Source organism: Panthera tigris, chromosome E2 (assembly GCF_018350195.1).
Source record: "Panthera tigris isolate Pti1 chromosome E2, P.tigris_Pti1_mat1.1, whole genome shotgun sequence".
In the NCBI taxonomy this organism is placed as follows: Eukaryota; Metazoa; Chordata; class Mammalia; order Carnivora; family Felidae; genus Panthera; species Panthera tigris.
In genome coordinates, this window is record NC_056674.1 from 6,870,505 (window position 1) to 6,885,743 (window position 15,239).

Here is a 15,239-nt window from a genome sequence, read left to right on the forward strand (position 1 = left end):
GCTGCTGTAACAAATTACCATAAATTTGTTGGCTTAAAATAACAGAGATGTATTATCTTATAGTTCTGGAGGTCTGAAGTCTGAAATGCATCTCACTGGGCTCAGAGCAAGGGGTTGGCAGGACTGCATTTCTTTCTGGAGGCTCCAGGGAGAACCTGTTCTCTTGGTCCACTAGTTTCTAGAAGCTGCCCAAATCTGTGGCTTGCAGGCCCCTTCCACCTCAAAGCCAGCAATGGCCAGTCAACTCCTCCATCACTCTGGCACTGCCTCCTGCCTCCCTCTCCCACATTTAAGGACCTGTGTGACTACATTGGGCCCACCCAGATAATCCAGGATAACCTTCCTATTTAAAATCAGCTAATTAGCAACCTTAACTCCACCTAACTACCTTGATTCTCCCTTGCCTTATTCTCTGACATATTCACAGGTCCTGGTGATTAAGATGTGGATATCTTTGGGGGGCCATTATCCTGCCTATTGCAGACCACCATCTGGCACCCAGTGATTTGTGTCCATACCACATGGAAAATACATTCGCTCTATCCCAGCACCTCCAAATGTCGCAAACTATTAACAGCACCAACTCAAAGTCCAAAAATCCCACCTAAATCTTATCAGCTCAAAAGCTCTAAATCAAGCATTGGGTGAGGCTCTGCATACAGATTGTCCTGAGGCACAATTCCTTTCTTGGCTGTGAGCCTGTGAAACTCCAGAAACAGTCACATGGCCCTAAAATACCCAATTGCGTCTTTTACTTCAAATGCCCTGTGCCCTGTAGCGTAACACATTTACAGGTTCTGGGGATTAGGACATGAATGTCTTTGGGAGGTCATTTTGTCTACCACAAAAACATTACATTTCAGAGAATTCATACTACAGTAAATTCCTACCTAGCCATTAAATAAATGTAGAGAAGCATGTTCTCAGAGAAGTAATTGTCTTTAGTTATCATGGTCCAAATACAGTAACACTTTTCCCTGAAATCAAGGAATCTTACACTTGTGTCATTAGATGTGATCACCATGGAATGCTCTTGAAATATGGAAATCAAGTGATACACTGGAGAAGAACTAAATGTTTTAAAGGAACATGAGATTTATGTGCTGCAGATGTCAAACGTATGTTTGTATCTATTCTGAAATTGTATAAATTATCCCGTTCTGAGTATGGTACTCCATACCACACCTAAGTGTGAGAATTTTTCACAGCCAATTCCAACAGCCCTGTTTCTTTAACAGTAAATGTTTAATGTATATACCCTCATTAAATAATGAAAAAGATAGAAAAATACAGGAATGGACCGCAGACATAGGGTAATAGGGACATCAGGACAGCTATCTCTCAGAGAAAGGAAACAAGTGAAGGAAGCCTTACGATTGCCCCCAGCTTATAGCCTGGAGAGAGTTTCCACTCTGCAGCATAGGGAGAGGGAATCTAATCAGATCCTGGCAGTCTGTGAACTGAGACAGTTTAGAGTTCGGAGAATTCAAAGCGACTCAAATTCACGGGGCAGATCACAGGAGAGGACAGAGCTGCACCCAGGGTGAGAGCGTTCCCCCATATGATTTTCAGTTGTGAGCAGCACGTGTATGTGCGGAAACTCCCAGGGCTGGAGAAAGAACCACTGGAAATGAACAGGCAGAACCATCCTTGGAGGTTGCACAAGTGGGGAATAATTTGTGTTTCCACCAGGTGGAATGGAAACCCCTCCTAACATCGGGAGAATCACAGTGGGACTTCAGAAAAATAGTGACTCTACTGGGTGATTCATGTTGGCTCTAGACTAAAGGCTGCTCTGAACCCTCCTGACAAAGGAGAAATGCAAGCGGCTACCAACGCAAACTGTTTCCAAGTAATTTAACTCCTTCCCAGACCAGAGCCCAGTAGTATTTAAAGAATAGAAAGGAATCCCGTCGACCAACAATGTCAAACTCAGTGTCTGGCATCTAGTCAAAACCTACCCACGGATGCAAATAAAAAAACAAAAACAAAAACAGGAAAACAGGACCTGTAAACGTGAAGAAAAGTCAATAGAGACCCAGAATTGGCATGGGTGACAGAAATAACAGAAAATTATGTTAAAAACAGCCATTGTAAGTGTTCTGTATGCTCAAGAAGGTGGTGTCAAGTAGATTATAAGAGTTACAATTTACTGGGGTTTCTCTCCACAGGAGCAAAGGGATAGATGAGGCCCAGTCTAGTCACTGGAGCCCCTAACCCCAGGTTGTTCAGCCTCCCAGGAAGAGGCCAGAAGATCATTTCCATCAGTGAGGACCAGGTCCTGTGAGGAGGAGACCCAGACCCAGCTGAAGTTGGGGAGTGTAGTTTGGTCTCTGTCTAGTCCGTCTTTGGTTTTTGTGGGAACTGAGGCACCTGTGCACGGCCACAGGTTTCTGGAAAGTGTGGTTTGGGGTGCATGGTCTTCCTAGTTACGGGCTGGTGCTTCTTGGCTGTTTGGCTGCCACGGGGGTTCTGGCACATGTAGTTCATCTGCCTTTGTCTGTTTTTCTTCACATGAGAATTTGGCCTGGGTCCAAGCGGTTGTTGAAGAGGGTGCCTGTCAGAACCTTATCAAAGACCGCTGGGGCTTCTGTATGCAGCATGTGAGGGAACTGGCTTTCCATGGGTCAGTTCCAAACTCATCCTGTGGCTCAGCTTGGGCAAGGTCAGATCTTGGTAGGTCTGTCCTGCTGTATGGCTGGGGTAAGAGATGGCACTAGACAGCTCCTTTGTTGTGTGGGAGGCATTCGCCCTTGTTCCTCCGGGTTCTAGGTGGCTAGATGGACCCCATGTTGGGAGCTTGGGAGGGGAATTTGATTGTGGGTCCTACTGAACCTTACTATACCTTCTATCCCACCCCTTCCCCTCCTGGTCCCCAGAAAAACTTGGAGTGTCTTTGTGTTCCGTGGGGTGTCTTGTCCTGGCCTCCTCTTACCCGCTGTGTCACCATGAACAAAAAACTTCTAGAACAGTGTCTGCCATGCAGTGCCTTGAGGACTAAGCAAGCAACTTTCAAATAGTATTCTTATGAATGAGATGATTTAGGCAGAAAGAAATTTGATTTACACACTTTAGAACATACAACAATCTGTACCCATTTATAGATTCTACCTACTTTGTCTTGATTTCCAGCCTAGAGCTTCAGTCTCTAGATTTTAGAACCTGCCAGACCTCAGAGGAGAGGTCCAGAATCAGCTACCCCACAACAAGTTGTCTGGTGCTGGTTTGGGACAGGGGAGGATTTACTCCAGGTTTGCCTTTTTCTGTGTTTGTAGGTTTGTTTTAGGGGTGAAGGTAGAAGACTAGAGATTCCTAGTTGGTGTGTGGGCTGATTAGTCCCCTGTCTGAGGCTGTCTTCCTAACCTTAGCTTTGTGCTTTTGAGGGTTCATCTTCATGAAAAGAGGGGAGTTGAGTAATTGTCAAAACCCTAAAAGCTAGCCTCTCATTGAAATGTCTCCTTTAGGGGCGCCTGGGTGGTTCAGTCCGTTAAGCGGCCGACTTCGGCTCAGGTCATGACCTCATGGTTTGTGGGTTTGAGCCCTGCGTCGGGCTCTGTGCTGACAGCCTGGAACCTGCTTCAAATTCTATGTGTGTGTCTCTCTCTCTTCTTCCCCTGCTCGCGCTCTGTCTCTCTCTGTCTCTCTCCCTCTCAAAAATAAATAAACATTTTTAAAAAATGGCTCCTTTATCCTTGGTCAGCGCTCTCTTGTCAGATGTTCAGAACCAGAAAAGACAATTGACTAAAAATGCTGGCCATTTCCTAAGAACAGAAGAAAACTTGAAGGTCCTGGTGGGCTTTTGTTTGTTTCTGTGTTTTGCCTTCATTCTCATGGGTTTGCAGAGGCATGTAAAAATAATTATCAAATGGAAACATACGCTTTCCTAAATTCAGAATCTGAGGAAAAATAAGCCATAACATTAAGATTAGGACAAAGGTAGAATAGGGAAATGTAGACCATAGAGTTCACTTAAAGGAATACTGGTGAATAGATATGTAAGAATGTATGATGTGTGTAAGTTGAATTACAAATACTTTTTAAGATTTTATTTTTAAGTAATCTCCATGCTCAACGTGGGGCTCAGACTCAACCCCAGGATCAAGAGTCTCACACTCTACTGACTGAGCCAGCCAGGTGCCCCAAATTACAAATACTTTCTAATGTTTCCATTATCAATAATGTGTTAGTTTTCTCTTGCCCAAAAAATTCTCACAAACTTTTATAATGCAAATTTATTATCCCACAGAGGTTTGGATTGGCTTGGCTAATTTCTCTGCCCTGAATTCCCTAAGACTGAAATCAAGGTGTTGACCCACAGGGCTTTTTTAAAAATGTTTTTATTTATTTATTTATTTATTTTGAGAGAGAGAGAGAGAGCGCGTGCGCACACGCAAGCGGGGGAGGGGCAGAGAGAGAGGGAGACACAGAAATCTGAAGCAGGCTCCAGGCTCTGAGCCGTCAGCACAGAGCCCAATGCGGGGCTTGAACTCATGAACCGTGAAATCATGACCTGAGCTGAAACCAAGAGTCAGACGCCTGACCAACTAAGCCACCCAGCCACCCCGACATTTTATCTTGTGAATTTGGTAGATTCACTCATAAATTTTGTAGTTTCTGTAGGCTTTCTTGGGTTTTCTTTATACAGAATCCTGTTGTCTGCAAATAACAATATTCTTTTCTGATATTTAAGCCTATTATTTTTCATGTATTATTGCGCTGTGAGGTCCTCTAGTATGATGTAGAGTATGGGAGTGAACATTTTGTCTCATTCTCAGTCTTAAAGGAAAAGTGCATTTTGCACATGGAATGGTTGTGAATTTTGGTGCCTCAAGGACAGACTGTGCTGGGTTGAATGGTATGTCTTGTTTTTATTATTGTTGTTGATTTTATTATTATTTTAGTGGTAGCTATAGAGCTCACAGTGTGACATCTTTTAATTCATCAAGGTTGACTTAGAATTGATACTGTGCTGTTTTACACTATTCATTTCACACATGACACCTTACCTTTCCTACTTCACACTTGTAATTCACACATTCTACGTCACACTTCCAAAAATGTAATAACCTAAGGGCCATATAATTCCTTTTAGGTCCACACCTTGTCTTTTGAGCTATTGTTGTCCCACTTTTTAGTTTTTTATTGTTATAAGCCCACCTCACAGTGTTATTTATTTTGTACTGAGGCAATAAAGGGTGAGATAGTAAATATTTTCAGCTTTGCTGGCTATACAGTCTCTATCACATCTGTTCAATGATCTCTTCTAGAGCAAAAGCATTCAGAGATATGTAAACAAATGGATGTGGCTATGTTCTAATAAAACTTAATTTACAGAAGTAGTCAGGGAGCTGAATTTGGCCCATGGACCTCGCTTCTAAACAATTCACCCTTTAAGGAAAATGAGAAGAATATCTTATTATTTACCATAGCTGGTGTTGACTGTTTTCTACTGATCGGAGTTTTCAACTAGAAAATTTTCTTTTAGCCTGAAAACATCCTTTAGGATTTCATTTGTGCAGATCTTTCAGCAGTGAATTCTCTCAGATTTTGCTTATTTAAAAATGTATCTCCAGTGGCTCTGTGGTGTAATGTGTAGTGCATTGGACTTCTAGTGACGAAAATGTCTTTATTTCACACTGCTTTTAAAATAATATTTTCCCTGAGGATAGAATTCTGGGTTAACAGTGCTTGTTTGTTTGTTTGTTTGTTTATTGGTCACTTTAAAGATGTGATTAAAGTATCTTCTGACCTCCCAGAATTGTTTCTGGTTAGAAGTCAGCAATCATTCCTATCGCTATTTCCCAATATATAGTGTGCCTTTTTCCCCCTCTGACTCTTTTCAAGATTTAGTTTTTATCTTTGGTTTTCAGCAGCTTCAGTATGATGTGCCTGAAATGTGCTTTGTCATTAAAAGATATCATATTTTCCTTTTAATGTCTTTAGGATTAGTAGTGTTGATTAATTTTTCATCACTTTGTTTTAGTTTCTCTTCTCTCTTTTTTGTTAATCAGTCTCCCTATGGCTTTACCAATTTTAGTAATCTTTTCAATTTTCTTGTTTATCAGTTTCCTATTCATTTGTTTTTAGCATGTTTAGTTTGTTTGCTGATTTTCCCCCTAGCCTCATAAAGTAGCAATTAGATCATTGATTTTACACCTTTCTCTTTTACCTATAACCACTGGTAGGCTGCATTTATGTTATGTAGACTTTATCAGTATAACTGCCAAGCACACACAATGATTTTTTTAATTTTTTTTTCAATATATGAAGTTTATTGTCAAATTGGTTTCCATACAACACCCAGTGCTCATCCCAAAAGGTGCCCTCCTCAATACCCATCACCCACCCTCCCCTCCCTCCCACCCCCCATCAACCCTCAGTTTGTTCTCAGATTTTTAACAGTCTCTTATGCTTTGGCTCTCTCCCACTCTAACCTCTTTTTTTTTTTTTTTCCCTTCCCTTCCCCGATTTTTTTAATTTTTTTTTTAATTTTTTTTCAACGTTTTTTATTTATTTTTGGGACAGAGAGAGACAGAGCATGAACGGGGGAGGGGCAGAGAGAGAGGGAGACACAGAATCGGAAACAGGCTCCAGGCTCCGAGCCATCAGCCCAGAGCCTGACGCGGGCCCGAACTCACAGACCGTGAGATCGTGACCTGGCTGAAGTCGGACGCTTAACCGACTGCGCCACCCAGGCGCCCCCGATTTTTTTAATTTTTAAGAAAATATTCTTTTTTTTTTTTTTTTGAGAGAGAGCATGAGTGGGGGAGGGGCAGAGAGAGAGAGGGAAACACAGAGTCTGAAGTAGACTCCAGGCTCTGAGCTGTCAGCCCAGAGCCTGATGCAGGGCTCAAACTTGTGAACTGGGAGATCATGAGCTGAAGTCAGATGCTTAACCGACTAAGCCACCCAGGCACCTCTAATTTTTTTTATTTGTTTTTGAAAAAGAGAGAGAGAGAGAGACATGGAGGGAGGGAGGGAGGGAGGGAAGGAGGGAGAGGGGCAAAGAGGGGGACAGAGGATCCAAAGCAGGCTCTATGTTGACAGCAGAGAGCCCGATGTAGGGCTCGAACCCACCAGCTGTAAGATCAGGACCCGACCTGAAGTTGGATGCTCAACCAACTGAGCCACCCAGGTACCCCCAGAATGATATTTTTAAAGTGGGCCATGGTTTTGAGAATTGGTAAAGATCAGTCATGCCTGGTAATAACCCACTTTGTCAATATTTTCCTTCCTAGTTAGTGCTTTTTGCATCTTGTATATGAAATCTTTGCATATCCCATAATAATCGATGAGTCTTGTAAGTTTTTCCCTAGAAATTTGAATACTTCATTGTTTATATTTAGGCCTGTGATCCATCCTGTATTTACTTTTCGGTATGTGTGAGGTGGGAGTGAAAATCTTGCCCCCTCCCCGTATAGTTATCCAATTGAACAGCTGTTGTTGAAAAGACCATTGTTTTTCCCCTACTGAATTACATTGGCATCTTGTCATAAAATAGGTAATTTTGTATACTGAGTCGTCTTTCTGGGATCTTTGTATTTTTTTCTATTGTTGTATTTACTACCCTAGTACTAATAATACTACCATATCTTGATTACTATAGGTTTTTATGTATTAAGTCTTAAAATCTGTGAGGGTTATGCTCTCCAGGTTTTTTCTTCTTCAACATTGCCTTGGATATTCCAAGTCTTTTCTACATCTGTATACAGTTTAGAATTGACCTCTATGTTTCTTACTCTCTCCTTTGCATTTCAGGCTGGGGGTTTAGATCTCTATTCCAATATACTAATTCTTCATCTGTATCTGTTCAGCTATTAAATTGTCAATTAGGTCACTAGTTTTAGTTACTATATACACTATATACACTCAATTCTTATTATTGACAATAGTTACATTCTGTAAAGTCACCATGAACACTGATTACCAAATATTGAACAATTGCTCCTAGGAGAAATATGGGTTAGATTCCTGTGAGCCCCTGGTCACAACATTTTCGTCAAGCAAGGCATAACCTTGGTTTTTGTGTGCTTATGTTTAAAGACACCTTATTTAACATATATCATTAATTTATTGATATAAATCTCATGACCAACTACATTATAACTCATGCCTATACAGAGCTTATCTAACACATAGATTTTCTCCATAAGGGGCATCACTGCCTTACTGCCTTATTGCACTTAGGAACATTAAACAGTTTTTCAGCACGTGCTTGGGGACCATTTCAAATAGCAAAATCACTAAGAAAAAAGCAAAAACGTGGGGGAAAAAACCCAAAAACAATGGCATTAAATAGACCATGAAAAGGACCCTGGTTTACAGTATGAGAACTGAAACAAGAAGGCAGGACATCATTTTGTTCAAACTCAACTGGGAATATACCCAAGGGGGCAATTCCAATTACCCACTGCTCAAATGACTCTTCGCTCCCTGCAGAATTTCACTGTGACTGTTGATATCGGGGTTACAATGAAATATTAGCAGGTAGGTGAATTCACAGTCAAGAAACCCTCTGTGACTAATGAGGGTTGACTGTACACTTGACCCCTTGAACAACATGGGTTTGAACTGCGTGGATCCGTCACATTTCTCTAACATCCTTTTTTTTTTTTTTTTTTTTTCAACGTTTTTTATTTTATTTTTGGGACAGAGAGAGACAGAGCATGAACGGGGTAGGGGCAGAGAGAGAGGGAGACACAGAATCGGAAGCAGGCTCCAGGCTCCGAGCCATCAGCCCAGAGCCTGACGCGGGACTCAAACTCATGGACTGTGAGATCGTGACCTGGCTGAAGTCGGACGCTTAACCGACTGCGCCACCCAGGCGCCCCTCTCTAACATCCTTTATTGAAGGACTACAGTATTTAAACATATACAAAATATGTGTTAATGGTTTATGTTATTGGTAAGGCTTCTGGTCAACATTAGGCTATTAGTAGGTAAGTTTTTGGGGGGTCAAAAGTTATACATGGATTTTTGACTGCATAAGGGGTTGCTGCCTCTAACCCTCACATTGTTCAAGGCTCAACAGGTTCATATACATCTGAATAGTCATTAAAATTTTTTTTATGAGAGCCTGGGTTGCTCAGTCGTTAAATGTCTAACTTTGGCTCAGATTAGGATCTTGCAGTTCGTGGGTTCAAGGCCCACAAGTCTTGCTTGGGATTCTCTCCCCCCCACCCCCCGCCCCTCTTCTCTCTCTCTCAAAATAAATAAATAAACTTAAAAAAATAGGGGTGCCTGGGTGGCTCAGTCAGTTAAGCCTCTCACTTCAGCTTAGGTTATGATCTCACTGTTCATGAATTTGAGCCCCGTGTCGGGCTATGCGCTGACAGCTCACAGCCTGGAGCCTGTTTTGGATTCTGTGTCTCCTTCTCTCTCTGCCCCTCCGCCACTCACACTCTGTCTCTCTCTCAAAAATAAATAAACATTAAAAAAAAAATTAGGGGCACCTGGGTGGCTCAGTCAGTTGAGCGTCTGACTTCGGCTAAGATCATGATCTCACAGTTCGTGGGTTTGAGCCCCACATCGGGCTCTGTGCTGACAGCTCGGAGCCTGGAGCCTGCTTCAGATTCTGTGTCTCCTTCTCTCTCTGCCCCTTACCTGCTCATGCTCTGTCTCTCTCTCTCTCTCAAAAATAAACAAATGTTTAAAAAAATAAAAATAAAAAATTTTAATATATTTAAAATTTTTTTTAAGTTAGTTTATTTATTTATTTATTTGTTTATTTATTTAGAAGCCACAAGTGAGTGAGGGGCAGAGAGAGAGGGAGTGAGAGAGAAGCAGGGCTTGTGCTCACCCGAAGTGGGGCGCAAGCTCCCCCGATGCAGAGCTCGAACTCCTGAACTGTGAGATCATGACCTGAGCTGAAGTCTGATGCTGAACCGACTGAGCCACTCAGCCACCCTTGAGTTTATTTATTTTTAGAGAGAGAAGAGTGTGCACGCATGAGTGAGAGCAGGGGGTTGGGCAGAAAGAGAAGAGAGAAAAAAGAGAGAATCCCAAGCAGTCTCCGAATGCTGTCAGCACAGAGCCCAATGTGGGACTCAAACTCATAAACTGTGAGATCATGACCCGAGCTGGAATCAAGAGTTAGATGACGGGGCGCCTGGGTGGCTCAGTCGGTTAAGTGTCCAACTTTGGTGCAAACTATGATCTCACGGTTCACGAGTTTGAGCCCCATGTCAGGCTCTGTGCTGATGGCTCAGAGCCTGGAGCCTGCTTCAGATTCTGTGTCTCCCAACCTCTCTGCCCCTACCCTGCTCGTGCTCTGTCTCTCTCAAAAATAGTAAATAAATATTTAAAAAAAAGGTTGGATGCTTAATCAACTGAGCCACTCAGGAGCCCCAAGATTTTATTTTTAAGTAATCTCCACACCCAAATTGGGGCTCAATCTCACAACCCTGAAATCAAGAGTCACATAGTCTTCCAACTGAGCCAGCCAGGCGCCCTGAATGGTCATTTTAATGATATCTCATTCTTTCCTCATATTTTGGATGTGTTATTTCTCAATATATTACAACATACTAATGGCCCATGCTGATAATTAACGCATGTGCAGTCATTTCATGTCTGATTCTGTGTTCTCTCTGTTGATACATGTTTCCCTGTTGATACATGTTGATACATGTTGATACATGTTTCCCTAACATGGTGATAGATGTTAACTAGACTTACTGTGACAGTCATCTCACAGATCTTTTGCAAATCATTATGTTGCACACCTGAGACTGATATAATGTATGTCAATTATACCTCAATAAAAATAAATAAAAGGTAGTGTTTAGTTGGAAAAAAGATAAAAGGTCCTTGAGGGCTACTTGCTGTGTTTTTATATTAGCACTTTGCTCTCTACCTTTTAAGTAGATGTTAAAAATGTTTTTCAGAGGGGCGTGTGGGTGGCTCAGTAGGTTAAGTGTCCTACTCTTGATTTTGGCTCCAGTTGTGCATCTTACGGTCATGAGATTGAGCCCTGTGTCAGGCTTTACTCTGACATCAAGGACTCTGTTTAGGATTCTCTCTCCCCTTCTCTCTCTGCCCCTCCTCTGTGTCCCTGTGCCCGTGGGCACACCTCCCTCCCTTTCTCTGTCTCTCTCAAAATAAACATTAAAAATGTTTTTCAGAGATTTCTATTTCAGGGATATTTTACCTGTAGGATTTAAGTATTCCTTTCAAAAACTCCTAATTTACTTATTTTTTAAAGTAGGCTCCACATTGATCTCACAACCCTGAGATTATGAGTCACATGCTCTACCCACTGGGCCAGCCAGGTGCCCCCCAAACTTCTAATTTATTGGATTAGTTGATAGTTAAGTGCACAATTGCAATATATTTTTTAAATTGAAATATATTTGACATATAACATCATATAAATTTAAGGTGTGTAACATGTTGATTTGACACATCTATGTATTATAATATGGGAAGGCAGATTTAATGGCATTTTATTTCTTACCATAATGAATAATGAAAAGTATTATACAAAAACATAGCCTTTGTAAGGTATGGTAAAAACAACCGAAACATATACCCAGAGATCTTTCTCACGACAGTAACGATCACCACAAATTGAAGAAGAATGTGTTATTATAGGGATTCGTGTCATTTAAGGATGTATCTGTGGACTTCACTGGGGATGAGTGGTGCCTTCTAGTTCTGCTCAGAAGAATCTATACCAGGATATGATGTTGGAGAATTATAGCAACCTGTGACAGCAGTTCAAGATGATTGCCCTGTGTCAGTCAGAGTGTCACAGACAGTAGCCTTTCCTTTTTCATTTGCCCTGGCTTCCAAAGAGCTTCAACATACTGGACTTTAGTGTATAGGCAATAGATTCTTAATCTGTCTTCTGTTCCCAGACAGAATTTATGTGCTGTCACCTTCAATAGATCCTTAATCTGCCAAAGTGGAAGTATGTCAGTTCCTGAGACCTTGTGCTTTTCCTGGGTATCCCCACCCAGTCAGATTATAAGTGTCCAAGTCTTTGTCATTTCCCATGAACAGGCTATCCAGCTACCAACCCACATATGATCCTTAATTTTGAGCACAGAGGGAAGCCATGGAGCATAGAAGATGAAATGCAATGTCAGTGCTCTTCAGGTAAGTGAGCAGCTGAGAACCAGGAAGCTGTGAGACTTTGAAAGTAAAGTAGTTGCCCATGAGGGGATGACCCCTTCCAAATGTGTTTAAAAAGGCCAAAACGTTAAAGATCATTGCAAATACCTAAGTCATTAACGAGGCTCTCATTTGCCTGGTGTTTCAAGGGAGATGCACCTCTTGTTCTCTCTTTTGGGTTGATTCATATTCAGGAGGATGTTTTCTTTGCAGCTTGCAGACTTCCTTCTCCTCTTCTGCTTCCTGTCTGGCAATGTCCCTCCCTGTGTTCTCCGCAGCTCTTGTTTTCACCCCTCTCACCTGACTGAATAATGTCATAATTCACCTAGTTAACACCGAAGCCTTTTATCCAGCAATCTGGTTTTTGGATTTCTGTGGGCCATGTGAAAAATGTATAAAAACAAGCGAGAAGTTGGGAATGTTGACCACAGTGGTATTCTCTAAATATGATATTAGAGTTTTGGGAAGGTTCACTGTCTATAGCATGGAGAACTAGAGAAGAATCAGTACGAGAGAATAACTATGCTTATCTTGCAGTGAGAAGCCGAAGGTCCCTAAATTTAACCTGCTTCTCCCAGGTATTTGTTCAAGACTTAAGTTGGCATCTTTCCTTGGTCATCGTTTGCACCTGATGGATGGACTTACTTCATTCTCTGGGCATCTTCTAAAGTCTCCAGAGTCAGAGAGCATGAAGTTTCATCCTTGCCCATTTCTATCATTTGCTCTCAGTGGTTTCATTCATTTTCATGGCCTTAAGAATACTATTTATGTGCTGATGACCCCCAAATGTTTGTTTGTAGGCCAGACCTTCTTTTATCCATGCACATTGACCTAGATATTTCATTTCTGCATTTGGAGACTTAATAGCTGCTTCAAACATCATGTCACCTGGTTCCTCTTTTCACTTACACAACAAATCCAATCCATAAGCGACTTCAGTCTGTACTTTCTCCTTATTGTATCTGGAGGTCCTCCACTCCTTTCTGTAACTAATGTTTCACCCAAGGCCCAACGTTCATCGTCTCTTTCCAAAATTAATATAGTTTTCTTGAAAATGCTCTCACTTCTTTACTCTTGCTTCTCTCTGTTCGCCACATAACAGCCAGATTTTTTTTTGTTTTGTCTGATTTTATTGCTTGTTTTTAAAAGTAATAGGGGGAGCCTGGGTGGCTCAGTTGGTCGAGCGTCTGACTTTGGCTCAGGTCACGATCTCACAGTTTGTGGGTTTGAGCCCTGCTTTGGGTTCTGTGCTGACAGTTCAGAGCCTGGATCTGTTTCAGATTCTGTGTCTCCCTCTCTCTCTGCACCTCCCCCACTTGCACTCTGTCTCTTTCAGAAATGAATAAACATTTAAAAAAAAAAAGTAATAGAAGTCAGTTTTTTCCAGCCGTTCACCCTCCAAATTCATGGACACAGAAACAAACAAACTTTATAAATCTGGATTTATAAAGATATCACGTTCTGACAATTACTTGGGTAGGAAGAAATGGGTATGGAAGTTAATTAAGCCATCATATAGAAAGAATGATCTGAGTTGGAGAATAGAGGGAAATATCTAAAGTATAATCCAAGAAAAATCCTGTATGCAATAGTAGATCTTTACCAATTTTCACAAGCATAGTCCACAATCCTAAAAATAGTGTTTATGTAGCAATACTTAAGACCTTATTAGTGTGATAACGGATATATACACACAGGATGACATTCTTAAAGAGAAAATCAGGACATGTCACCTGTCTCCCACTGTTACCTTGAATGGCATCTTGCAACTATTAGTATAATATCTTAATTCTTTCCAGGATCCTCCCACATGTGAGCATTTCCTGACTCCTGCCCAAACTTTTGCTTACTGTTTTATGTAAAAATTTTTAATGTTTATTTATTTTTGAGAGAGAGAGAGACAGAGAATCCCAAGCAAGCTCTGAGCTGCCAGCGCAGAGCCCAACACAGGCCTCAAACTGATGAACTGTGAGATCATGACTTGAGCCGAAATCAAGAGTCGGACGCTTAACCGACTACCCAGGTGCCCCTAAAATTTTTTTTAAAGTATAGCATACACACACAAAAGTGTATAGATACAAGGGTCCGGCTCAGTTAATTTTTACAATCAGTGTACTGTGTAACCAGCAGTAGATCAAAAGTACCAGACTTCTATGCAACATCCACTGTGTGAACATAAAATAATCTCTTCCACATTCAGGTGTTGTAAGTAATATTCCTATATATCTTTACATAGATGTCTTTTATTTTTTATTTTTCTCCATTTGAAAATGTTTATTTCTGAATAGTTTAACTCAATGAGAAATCCCAAAATTATACACAAATTTCTTACACATTGTTTTTATAGGTTTCCCTAACTGGTAATATTCTACCACATTTGCATTATCATAGTATATCTACCTATTATTCCATACATATGTACATACTGTTTTTCTGAACTCTTTACCCCTAAATATGTAAGTGTGTGTTTCTTAGGAACAAGTTAGTTTTTTCATATAACCAAAATATTCAAAAAATTATCAAAAAAATAATCCAAATCAGAATACTGACATTGATACAGAACTATTACACAATATACAGAACTTCCTCAAACTTTACTGATTTTCTCATTAATTTTTTTTATAGTAAATGAAATAAATTTTTTCTGGACCTTTCCTTATTATCTCGCTCATTCTATTGTGGGTACACTGGCTTTCACCCAGAAGTCAGAGCTCACTAATTATCACCTAACTCCTTTAGGGAAGAAACCATATGGATGCAGTGAATGTGCAGTGAACGCTTTTGAACCACTCGTGACTGTGCTTCAGAGAACTTGTGCAGGAAGGAAATCCCATGAATGCACTGATTGTAGGAAAGCCTTTCCCAGTAAGGTGAAGCTAATAAGTAAAGCTACTCATCAGCAGACTCACACAAGGGAGAGACTGTTTGGGTGCAGTCAATGTCAAAAAGCCTTCGTTACAAAGTCAGCACTCAGCTGCCATCAGAAAACTCATCATAGAGAAGGGAAATCCTATGCATGCAGTAAATGTGGGAAAGCTTTTCCTTGGAAGTCAAAACTCGAATTACATCAGAGAACTCATTCGGGAGAGAGACCTTTCAGATGCAGAGTATGTGATAAAGCCTTC